The sequence below is a fragment of the Thalassophryne amazonica genome, chromosome 4 (assembly GCF_902500255.1).
Source record: "Thalassophryne amazonica chromosome 4, fThaAma1.1, whole genome shotgun sequence".
Lineage (NCBI taxonomy): Eukaryota > Metazoa > Chordata > Actinopteri > Batrachoidiformes > Batrachoididae > Thalassophryne > Thalassophryne amazonica.
The window spans coordinates 61,628,700-61,640,772 of NC_047106.1; the positions used below are offsets into that span (position 1 = coordinate 61,628,700).

The following is a 12,073-nucleotide window of genomic DNA, read 5'->3' on the forward strand; positions in this document are numbered from 1 at the left end:
AGTGTGGCATCACCTAGCAACACACATGGGTGTAACTGTGCCGAACCCCCCACACACACACAGACACAAATGGCGTATGGAGTGTGTCGTCGCTGCCACCCCTCCACCACAAATGGCTTGTGGAGTGTGTTGTCAAACACATAATAATACAAACATAACATTAAAATCACAGAACAAAGCTACAGTGTGAAGCGCACATGTTGGCATGCTGTCCTCTCGTGGAAATAAATTAAAATCATATTGCTTCAGCTGACCACTGCATCACCAGACCGTAACGCTGGTGAATATCATGTCATGCAGGAAATCACCCCACGGGTGTATGTCTAGGCAGAGGCTAAATCCGCTCTTTATAACAGGATTTAAGTATTATTAAATGTGGTGTTTTATTAATTTTTTGCTCTGTTGCTGTGTGTGCGACTTTCCATGTGCTTGCACTGTGTTCGTGCATGTGAACACGAGCGTGTACGAAACCATTATGCAGTATCATTCGCACCTGTTTGACCGTGCATTCCTCCCGACAGCAGGGGGGATGTTTTGTGATTCCCCATTTCATTTTTGGTTCACGGATTTTCTTCCTTTTTCTGTGTCTTTGATCTGATGTGTGAAGGGGCCCTTAACTCAATCACAAAAGTCCCACGGTAATGGTTTTTGGCTTTAAAACACACTTCTCTGTCTAATCAGCTCGAATACACAGAACTTATTGTTAGGTAATTATGAAGATTTTGCTCAGTTGAACATTTTTCCTTTTAGTAACCTGAAATCAGAACAGTTGGGGCAGTATGGAAAATAGTATATGATAACATTAATGATGCAGTCTTGTTCAAAGATGTTACACCTCATTGACATGCACATTTGCCATCAGTGACAGGAGGTTGCACACACAGGAAAGTGATATTTTTACAGTGAACATGCAGCATATGCAATGAAAGTGAATTCAAATCAACCATTCAACTGAATGAAAGTAAGCACTCATGGAACTATACAAAACTTTGCATAGCTACTTCACCTCAGGCAGCTTTGGTTGCCACTCCTCACTTACGCACTTTGACAAGGGACTTTGGAAACTCTCATCGCTTTCATGCTGCGGGATCCAAGAAAAAGCTCCAGTGGGCCTCAGAACCTTTACAGGGTCTATTTCTCAGAGATGCTTAAAAAACACAGTAAATCTGATCCCTCTGCACCCGAACCCAGCTCTTCACTCAGCTGAAATGCCACCTCTGCAGCAAGTCAGACTTGGACATGCCCCAAAACTATTTCTGCCATCATGTTTTGTACCTGCCATCAAGGCAGGCCCTTTGATCACAAAGAAACATCAGAAGCACATCTGATCAGCACCATGGACAGCTCAACTTAAAGCAGTCTTTGATCTATTTTCTCCTATGAATTGCTTTGGGAAGAGAGAGAGAGAGAGAGAGAGAGAGAGAGAGAGAGGCTCAAATATTGTTACTTTGACCATGTGGTGCATTTCTCTGAGTATGATCCAGCATGCAAGCGCCACCATGTTGACAACCTTGGTGGTTGGAGGAGGCCAAGGGATTTCCCATATTTCCCCTGGCTGCAGCACAAAGACAGGGTTGTTCTGAGAGGTGGGATGGCTGTGTGTATTGCTTTAAGTGGAAAGAAGCTGCTGCTCGCCACACCGCGCCATCTCTCCAATAATCCATGTGGGGGCGTGTCAAACAAAGTAGAGAGTAGCTGGGTGGGTGTATCACACAATAAGCTGTTGCCGTTTGTTTATAGGTGTGGGGTGTCTCCAATCCCAGTCATAGAACGTTGAGGCCCCAGCAGTATATGATCGATCGTGATGACGTCACTCCTTTGAGCTCTCTGGCAATTTTTAAGGTCTGAAGATAAAATACAACTGGTGGTCATGCTCATTTCAAGTATAAATAAATGTCATTACAAAACAGTAGAACATGCCACAGATGTTGTGGTTCTGTTGGAATTATCAGTCTGTGACCTCCAGCACTCACTGGGTTGGTTTGCAGCTGAGTGTGAAGCGGCTGGGATGAGGATCAGCACCTCTAAGGCCATGGTTCTCAGCAGGAAACCCATGGATTGCCTACTCTGAGTAAGGAATGAGGTCTTGCCCCAAGTGAAGGAGTTCAAGTACCTTGGGGTGTTGCTCACCAGTGAGGGGACAATGGAGCGTGAGATTGGCTGGAGAATCGGAATTGAACTATGTTCACTGGTGAATGTCATTTTTCACTGTTAAAAAATGATAAAGTTGAGTTGATTTGATAAATAACAGGATGTTTCATCATCCAAAATAGATATTGGATTTAAAATTCAATTAAGCTGCTTTATTTTAGGGCTTTGGTGAAGGCAGGTCATTTTTGACCCACTGGACAAGGGGAGTATACAGAATGTTAAGACTGCACAAGAGTTCATTTAATTTAGTTGGGACCACATACATGGTCTGTCCATAAATTAACGGTCCTTTTTATTTTTTTTTAAAACTATATGGATTTCATTCATATGTTTTTACGTCAGACATGCTTGAACCCTCGTGCGCATGCGTGAGTTTTTCCACGCCTGTCGGTGACGTCATTCGCCTGTGAGCACGCCTTGTGGAGTGGGACATGTCCAGCTCTCCACAAGTTCTTTTATACTCACTCGACTGGTAAGCACTGAAAGCCGAGATAGACATGTCCCAACTTGTCCTCTAACACTCCGAAACGGAGGTGTTCCTTTGTCTCGCTTCATCAGCGAATCGGTCGTGACCGCGCGGCTTTCGATGACAAAATCTCTTGTTAAAAGTGAAATTTGCCGGAAAATGGCTGATGTCCAGGTCTTGTGATAACCAGAGAAAGAGCACACGATGGTCTCGTATCCACAGAACCATCAGCTTAGAAATGATCCAGTGGTTTGTGCCGCATCATCGCAGCTCGCAGCGCGGCACACCGACCGTCCTTAAAGGGGTCCTTAAAGCTGTAGTTAAAGTCCTTATTCTCTGTTAAGCCCGTAAAATTTTCACTGAAAGCCAGATAAATTTTTCGAATGGTTTCTAGGTGCCAGTCTCTAGCTTCTGAAAAAATTCTGATGGAAAAAAGTCCTTTTCATTCCGCCATTTCCAGACAATGAAAATCCGACGAGGGGGCGGGACCACTCCTTCCACAAGGCGTGCTCACAGGCGAATAACGTCACCGACAGGCATGGAAAAACTCACGCATGCGCACGAGGGTTCAAGCATGTCTGACGTAAAAACATTTGAATGAAATCCATATAGTTTTTGAAAAAAATAAAAAGGTACGATACTTTATGGACAGAACTCGTATGTTTCTTCGATGGAAATCCTGCACATAATTGAATGGTGTTCATCCAATGAGTCATTTGTTTGAGTGATACACTCAAAAACAGACTTGCTGGATTGGATTCCACCTAATATGTAGTCTCAACATAATTAAATTATCTTGCATGGATGTGTTTTATTTGAGTTGGCACTACATATATTTATTATATTTATCCAAAGAGTCATTTTTTGAGTGCTTTTTTAAATGAATTTTTGTACCATACTGTTGTGACAAAAAAGGGAGCTGAGTCAAAAAGTGAAGCTCTCGATGTACCGGTCAATCTTCGTTCCTACTCTCACCTATGGTCAGGAGAGTTGTGTCATGACAGAAAGAACCAGATTGTCGAAATGGGTTTCCTCAGGAGGGTGGCTGGTGTCTCCCTTAAAAGAAGCTCGGTCATCTGTGAGGAGCTTGGAGTAGAGCTGCTGCTCCTTCGTGTTGAAAGAATCCGGCTGAGCAAAATCTACAATCTTACCAACTGAGGAATATGTGGGATGTGTACAAATTTGTGTGCATAATTAGTCCTCACCATAAACTAACCCTAACCTTAAAGCTGTACAGCCATTCAAATTTCATAAAACTGCCCAAATTTATTTTCTACCTAAATCCAAGCATTATAATGTAATACAGGTTTATCTGTTGGGAAGGTGTCGTAGCACGGACCCACAACAGGGGGCGCAAATGAACGGACAATGAGTAAGCCAAAAGGTAACAATTTAATGTTGTGATAATACACAACTAAATGTGTCGTAATTCTCACAGTCAATAAACACCAGGTGACGTGTGGGCAGGCTCGAAGATAGAAGACGCCCGACGAGAGAGAAGCCGCGTCCCACACGGCCTCCACCACCAACGGTCTGAAGAACACCGGAGCCGCCAAGTCCCGAGTCCCCAGGTGGCCTCTGTCTTCGGCTGTCGACCCTGGTACTGCTGGCAGAAAACAGAAAGATGATGTATGAGTGTGAGTCCGCACACTCAGTAATTTACAGTCCAAACACAGTTGGGAGGGAGCACCTCCACCTCCAGATACGTTATCACTTGTGCAGCTCCTGTTTGTCTTCCTTCTGGATGGAGTGAGAGACGAAGACCGTCGTCCTCTCACTATCCGCCAATCCAGTCTTCCACAGACTTCACAGGTACGCGGCTGCACACAGATCACAGTTTAGATACACTGAATAACAACAGCAGAGAAGAATTACCTTGGTACTGGTAGTCGATTTCTCGGCGGGGAGGTGGAGTTGCAGTCCGGCTTTTATGGTAGTGATGATAACGAGTGACAGCTGGTGCAGAGGATGAGTGACAGCTGTCACTTCTTCTGGGTCTGGCGCCCTCTCGTGCTTGGAGCCCGCACTCCAAGCAGGGCGCCCTCTGGTGGTGGTGGGCCAGCAGTACCTCCTCTTCAGCGGCCCACACAACATTATCTTTGCAACGTGTTGCACAGTTACAGCTCATTTTAATAGGGGTGGGGAGTCTATGATGGATATTGTTTTTTTTCCTTCTAATACCATCATGCAGAAGAACAGCAGAAGATACGACATTTGAGCTGACACACTTGCATGATGTCCTGTAAATCACTGGTGTCATCTAGTTTCAAAAACAGTGTTCTTTGGTTTAGAAGTTTTTCTTTTGTGGTAACATTTACAAAATATATGAGAAACATATGACATTTATACAGAAATAAGTTGTTTTAGAGCATTTTCCACCATCTTAGTAAATTTTGTTTGAGTGTGCAGCCAGCTGACTCTGATTGGCTGTCGCCGTGTGCTTCCCAGCATCCTTCCTGCAAGTCGGGGGAAGCCCTCACATGATCTAAAGTTACTATCAAATGTTGTTCATGACTGTCTGATCAATGGAATTTTTTCCCTTCAGCGGAAGAAATTTTTTTTTTTTTTTTTTTTCCAGACGGTGTGAATTTTAATCATTTTGGTAATATCATATTATGGATCCCTTATTTAAAAGCTAAGGAATAAAATGATACTGGTGCCAAAGAAAATTCTTTCTTAAAAAAAAAATCAGGAGGTACACCTTTAAATCCAAACACAAACATACACTTCTGTACAGTAAATGTGAAAATGCATTGTGCATATGTGAGGAAACTGGTTGGAATGTGCACAAAATACCGTAGCTACTTAACTTTCCGTGTCATATCATATGAAATGTATCATGAAAATTCAGTAAGGTATATCTTATATATTATATTCCAATTCTAAGGTGGAACTATGTCAGTATACAAAGGTATATATCTAAAGAGTAAAGAGTAAAATAGGAGAGTGATTGATTTTAATTAGCAAAATTCAATGATACATTGTATATGTCCATTAAAAATCAAAAGGGTAACACAAGAAAGTGACAAATACACTTATTTCCATTGTGGTCCTTTGAAACTTGAGATAACGAAATGAACAGCAAAAATAATAGACTAGAAAAGCCAAAAGTGAAAATAAAATAACACCAACTGATTGTATGTGACTAGAATTTAGTAGAATTTGTCCCTTTTAGGTGTGATTGTACATGTCAAAAGGATGTTAGAAAAAAATCAAAGGTTGCATGTGAGCATTAGGGAACAAATACAACCTATTCACTATGTTTTTTTTTTCTGTTCCTTCCTATGACTACATCTTTGTCCTTTTGCAGCTCCCTCTTTGCTTATTTGCTCTCCACTCCCCATGTCCCCTTGTCCTCCCCGCGCGTGCTGTCAGTGCTGCAGCCCACCCTGCTCCCAGCTTTAATGGTACATGCCATTTGAAAGCCCATCTCTGCAAACGGAGGTGGGGGTGGGTGAGGGGGTCTCAATCTCGGCTACGGGGCTACTTTCGTCCCCCAACATAAGCACATTCACAGATGCCTGCGCGCGGCATGCACAGCTCGCGCGTCACGACAGATCGACTCGTGAGCGCACCGCGGAACGCGGAGGGACGCGCACAGGAACAGAGGACGCAAAGACAGGACGAGACAGACAGGGAGAGAGAGAGAGGAGGAGAGCAAAAACGAGGTGAAGAGTCACGGTGCCCAAAAGCATCACTGCACTCCGACGTCTCGCGTTAGAGCGCAAGAGACAGAGAGAGAGAGAAGGATGAGAGGACAATAAAACCCTCTCGATCCGGAGCTTTTTTTTTCATTCTTTGCTTTCTTTTTCTTATAATCTCCAACATCCGAGGCTTGAAGGCGAGGGTCAGCGGGCATGACAGAATAAAAGGAACGGATGCTCTGAATACAGCCTGCCTTTCCACAAGGGACAAAGAGAAGAAGAAGGGGGACAGCAAAAAAAAAAAAAAAAAAAAGCAGGATCTTAAAATGAGTCCTTCTGCAGCGTGCGCCGGGACACAGTCACACTGAAGCCTCAAGGAGGTAAAGAAACAGAAAGAAAGAGTGTGGATTTTGCTGCCTTACAGCTGAACGCATGCTGATGCAGGGTGATGATGGTGGTGAACCGGTTTCCATGCTGATGTTTGCTGCGCGGTGGAAGTAGTTTGTTGGTTGGAGAGATGCTGCGATGCACGTTTAAGGTGCAGACATACAGTCCAGAGGTGCTGTCTGAGGACAAGACGTGCCCAGAGTCACAACGTCATTCTGCTTTTTCAATAATAATAATAATATAGGTATATAATAAAAAAAAAATAGAAAGTAGTCTGAAAGAAATGAAGTATCAAAAGTACACTTGTTTTCTGCACTGTGACCAGTGACCCAGAGGAACAAATAATATCTTGTCCAAAGAAGTGAAAATGAAGGAGCACTGGAGTTAGAAAAATGAGCCATTGAGCTGAAGTTAAGTGGCTCATTTCTGGCACCAATCACAGACACCTCAGCTCTTTGAGAAAAGATGTGGCTGTATGTGCGCGCACGTGTGTAAGTGATTTTAAGTTTTATGTATGTTTTATGACATCTAAAACAAATATTTGTGGTTGCCACCATTTTCAGTGTACATCATTCTCAGTAATTTTGAAGTACAATCCAAAGTATTCCAATTGCACACACTACATATATATTATATATATACATATATTGGTTGTATGTAAAAGTTTGGGCACCCCTGATGATTTCCATGATTTTCCTTTATAAATCACTGGTTGTCTGGATCAGAAATTTCAGTTAAATATATCATATAGCAGACAAACACAGCGATATTTGAGAAGTTAAATGAAGTTTATAGGATTTACAGAAAGTGTGCAATAATTCTTTAAACAAAATTAGGCAGGTGCATAAATTTGGGCACCCCAACAGAAAAAAAAAAAAATCCATCAATATTTAGTAGATCCTCCTTTTGTAGAAATAACAGCCTCTAAATGCTTCCTAGCTTCCAATGAGAGTCTGGATTCTGGTTGAAGGCATTTTGGACCATTCTTCTTTACAAAACATCTCAGGATTGTTGGTTTCCGCGATTGGACAGATCGCTTAAAATCACACCACAGATTTTCAATAATATTCAGATCTGGGGACTGAGATGGCCATTCCAGAAGGTTGTACTTGTTCCTCTGCATGAATGCTTCAGTAGATTTTGAGCAGTGTTTAGGGTCGTTGTCTTGTTGAAAGATCCAGCCCCGGCACAACTTCAACTATGTCACTGATTCTTGAACATTGTTCTCAAGAATCTGGTGCTGTTGACTGGAATCCATGTGATCCTCAACTTTAACAAGATTCCCAGTACCTGCACTGGCCACACAGTCACACAGCATGATGGAACCACCTCCAAATTTTACTGTAGGTAGCAAGCATTTTTCTTGGAATGCTGTGTTCCTTTTCAGCCATGTATACCGCCCCTTGTTATGTCCAAATAACTCAATTTTAGTTTCATCAGTCCACAGCACATAGTCCAAAATGAAGCTGGCTTGTCCACATGTGCTTTAGCATACCTGAAGCGACTCTGTGGCATGTACGCAGAAAAAGTTTCCTCTGCATTCTAGCATCATACAGCATCTCTTTGTGCAAAGAGCACTGTATAGTTGAACGATGCACAGAGACACTATCTGCAGCAAGATCATGTTGTAGGTCAGTGGTGTCCAAACTATTCCAGAAAGCACAGAGAGTGTGCAGGTTTTCCTTGCAGCCAAGCCTTAAGTAAGTGGCTTAAGTATATATATATATATATATATATATATATATATATATATATATATATATATATTTACAGTGAGAAAAATAAGTATTTGAACACCCTGCGATTTTGCAAGTTCTCCCACTTAGAAATCATGGAGGGGTCTGAAATTTTCATATTAGGTGCATTTCCACTGTGAGAAACATAATAAAAAAAAAATATGATTTTTTAAATAATTTATTTGTATGTTATTGCTGCAAATAAGTATTTGAACACCTGTGAAAATCAATGTTAATATTTGGTACAGTAGCCTTTGTTTGCAATTACAGAGCTCAAACGTTTCTTGTAGTTTTTCACCACTGAAACACCACAGTTTTTCACCACACTGCAGCAGGGATTTTGGTCCACTCCTCCATACAGATCGTCTCCATATCTTTCAGGTTTGGAGTTTCAGCTCCCTCCAAAGATTTTCTATTGAGTTCAGGTCTGGAGACTGGCCAGGCCACTCCAGGACCTTGAAATGCTTCTTACGGAGCCCCTCCTTAGTTGCCCTGGCTGTGTGTTTGGGGTCATTGTCATGCTGGAAGACCCAGCCATGATCCATCTTCAGTGCTCTTACTGAGGGAAGGAGGTTGTTTGCCAAAATCTCGCAATACATGACCCCATCCATCCTCCCTTCAATACGCTGCAGTCATCCTGTCACCTTTGCAGAAGAGCACCCCCAGAGTATGATGTTTCCACCCCCATGCTTCACGGTTGGGATGGTTTTCTTGGGGTTGTTCTCATCCTCTAAACATGGTAAGTGGAGTTGATTCCAAAAAGCTCTATTCTGGTCTCATCTGACCAATGACCTTCTCCCATGCCTCCTCTGGATCATCCAGATGGTCACTGGTGAACTTCAAACGGGTCTGGACATGTGTTGGCTTGATCAGGGGGACCTTGCTGCCTTGCAGGATTTTAAACCATGACAGCATCATGTGTTACTAATGTAATCTTTGTGACTGTGATTCCAGCTCTCTTCAGGTCATTAACCAGGTCCTCCTGTATAGTTCTGACCTTTCTTAGAATCATCCTTACCCCACAAAGTGAGATCTTGCATGGAATCCCAGACCGAGGGAGATTGACAGTCATCTTGTGTTTCTTCCACTTTCTAATAAATAATCATAACGGTTGTTGTCTTCTACCAAGCTGCTTGCCTGTTGTCCTGTAGTCCATCCCAGCCTTGTGCAGGTCTACAGTTTTGTCCCTGGTGTCGTTAGACAGCTCTTTGGTCTTGGCAATGGTGAACAGGTTGGAGTGTGATTGATTGAGTGTGTGCCTTTTATACAGGTAACAAGTTCAAACAGGTGCAATTAATACAGGTAAAGAGTGCAGAATAAGAGGGCTTCTTAAAGAAAAATTAACAGGTCTGTTTGAGCCAGAATTATTGCTGGTTGGTAGGGGGTCAAATACTTATTTGCAGCAGTAACATACAAATAAATTATTTAAAAAATCATACATTGTGATTTCCGGATTTTTTTTTTTTTTTTTTTTTTTAGGTTATGTCTCTCACAGTGGACATGCACCTAAGATGGAAATTTCAGACCCCTCCATGATTTCTAAGTGGGAGAACTAGCAAAACCGCAGGGTGTTCAAATACTTATTTTACTCACTGTATACAAAAAGTTGCATACAAAAAGTACCCAACCTTTGACCACAAACAATAAAATTTCTCACCTGGGGGTCTGAAATCCTAATCGCCTAGTAACTAGTCTCCTTGGGACTGAACAGTTCTGCCATTGTTGGAAGGATTTCTGGAAGGTCTCTTTTAGAATGTTGTCCAGGTGGGTCATTATGTTTATCATTGATGTCTTCTTGCAACTCAAACTGAGTCAGTTTCAGCATCATTGTGAGCTTGGAGAACAGCCAGAAATCAGAGAGAAACATGTCAGGGGAGGAGGAAGCCTGATGTATCACAGGAATATTGTGTTTGGCTCAGAAAGCCTGAATCATCTTAGCAGAATGAGCACATGTATTGTCATGATGGAGCTGCAAACTTTTCACTGCCCAGTTATTTATGGCACACAACAGCACAACGGTGACATGCAATATCATGTGGGAATCAGAAAATGGTCAACAAGACGTTGACATTGTTGTGCACCTGCCATGGTTTCTTTTCCCTTGGTGATATTGGATGTTACCATTGCAGTGATTGAATTTGGTTTCCGAGTAGTACCTGTAAACGATCTCTCATCACCAGTGATGACAGTGTTCAGAAAGTGAAGGTCACTGTTTGTGCATTCCAGCATGTCCTGTGAGACTTCCAGACTCAGTTGCATCTGCTCCACCATCAGCAGCTTTGGCACAAATTTTGCTAACATTCTCCACATATCCAAATCCTCTGTCATAATGGAATGTAGTGAACCTGTACTTATTCCCACCTTATCTGCAAGTTCTTGATTGGTAACACGACATCATCCATGGCCAAAGTCCGTATTCTGTCAATCACTTGGTCATTTCGGCTTATGGGCATGGTTTGGTCTCCACGGATATGCACGCTTTTCTGACGCAGTTATACCACTCTGTTATTTGTGTTATGCTGAAAACATCATCACCAAATGCCTACTGAATTTTGCAAATGGTTTTTGCTTGGGTGTCACCACATTTTTGGTAAAATTTGATTCAATATTTGCTCAAGTCATTCTGTTATGTTATAGCAAATGAGAATCAGAGTGGTGCTCAGTATGTGTTCACTCTAAATCCACTTTGACACTTGCACAAATTTGATCCCTGCACTGACACGCAACCTTGCGTACCAATGAGTAAACACATCATAAACTGTTGTAAACTGTACATGAAATGTGTGCGGCTGCATAAATTTTGTGCCACTTGCATAAAATAGTAGAATAGAATAGAATAGAATAGAGCATTTAGTGTCATTGCACATACATACATACACACATATATATATATATATATATATATATATATATATATATATATATATATACTGAACAAAAATATAAACGCAACACTTTTGGTTTTGCTCCCATTTTGTATGAGATGAACTCAAAGATCTAAAACTTTTTCCACATACACAATATCACCATTTCCCTCAAATATTGTTCACAAACCAGTCTAAATCTGTGATAGTGAGCACTTCTCCTTTGCTGAGATAATCCATCCCACCTCACAGGTGTGCCATATCAGGATGCTGATTAGACACCATGATTAGCGCACAGGTGTGCCTTAGACTGCCCACAATAAAAGGCCACTCTGAAAGGTGCAGTTTTGTTTTATTGGGGGGGATACCAGTCAGTATCTGGTGTGACCACCATTTGCCTCATGCAGTTCAACACATCTCCTTCGCATAGAGTTGATCAGGTTGTCGGTTGTGGCCTGTGGAATGTTAGTCCACTCCTCTTCAATGGCTGTGCGAAGTTGCTGGATATTGGCAGGAACTGGTACACGCTGTCGTATACGCCGGTCCAGAGCATCCCAAACATGCTCAGTGGGTGACATGTCCGGTGAGTATGCAGGCCATGCAAGAACTGGGACATTTTCACCTTCCAAGAATTGTGTACAGATCCTTGCAACATGGGGCCGTGCATTATCCTGCTGCAACATGAGGTGATGTTCTTGGATGTATGGCACAACAATGGGCCTCAGGATCTCATCACGGTATCTCTGTGCATTCAAAATACCATCAATAAAATGCTGAAAAACTAAGTCATGCATTTATTTCCTCTAGGCTGGACTATTGTAATTC

The 12,073-nt window shown here is 42.2% G+C and overlaps 1 protein-coding gene across 4 annotated transcripts in view; it reads left to right on the forward strand.

Moving 5' to 3' along the window:
- Nucleotides 1–6,086: 6,086 nt before the first annotated feature.
- b3gat1a (beta-1,3-glucuronyltransferase 1 (glucuronosyltransferase P) a) overlaps nucleotides 6,087–12,073 on the forward strand; it is a 432,840-nt gene continuing 426,853 nt past the window's right edge. For all 4 annotated transcript variants that reach the window (XM_034167983.1, XM_034167985.1, XM_034167986.1 and 1 more), the window contains exon 1: nucleotides 6,087–6,641. The gene's annotated coding sequence lies outside the window, so the exon portion shown is untranslated. The remainder of the gene's footprint in view (nucleotides 6,642–12,073) is intronic.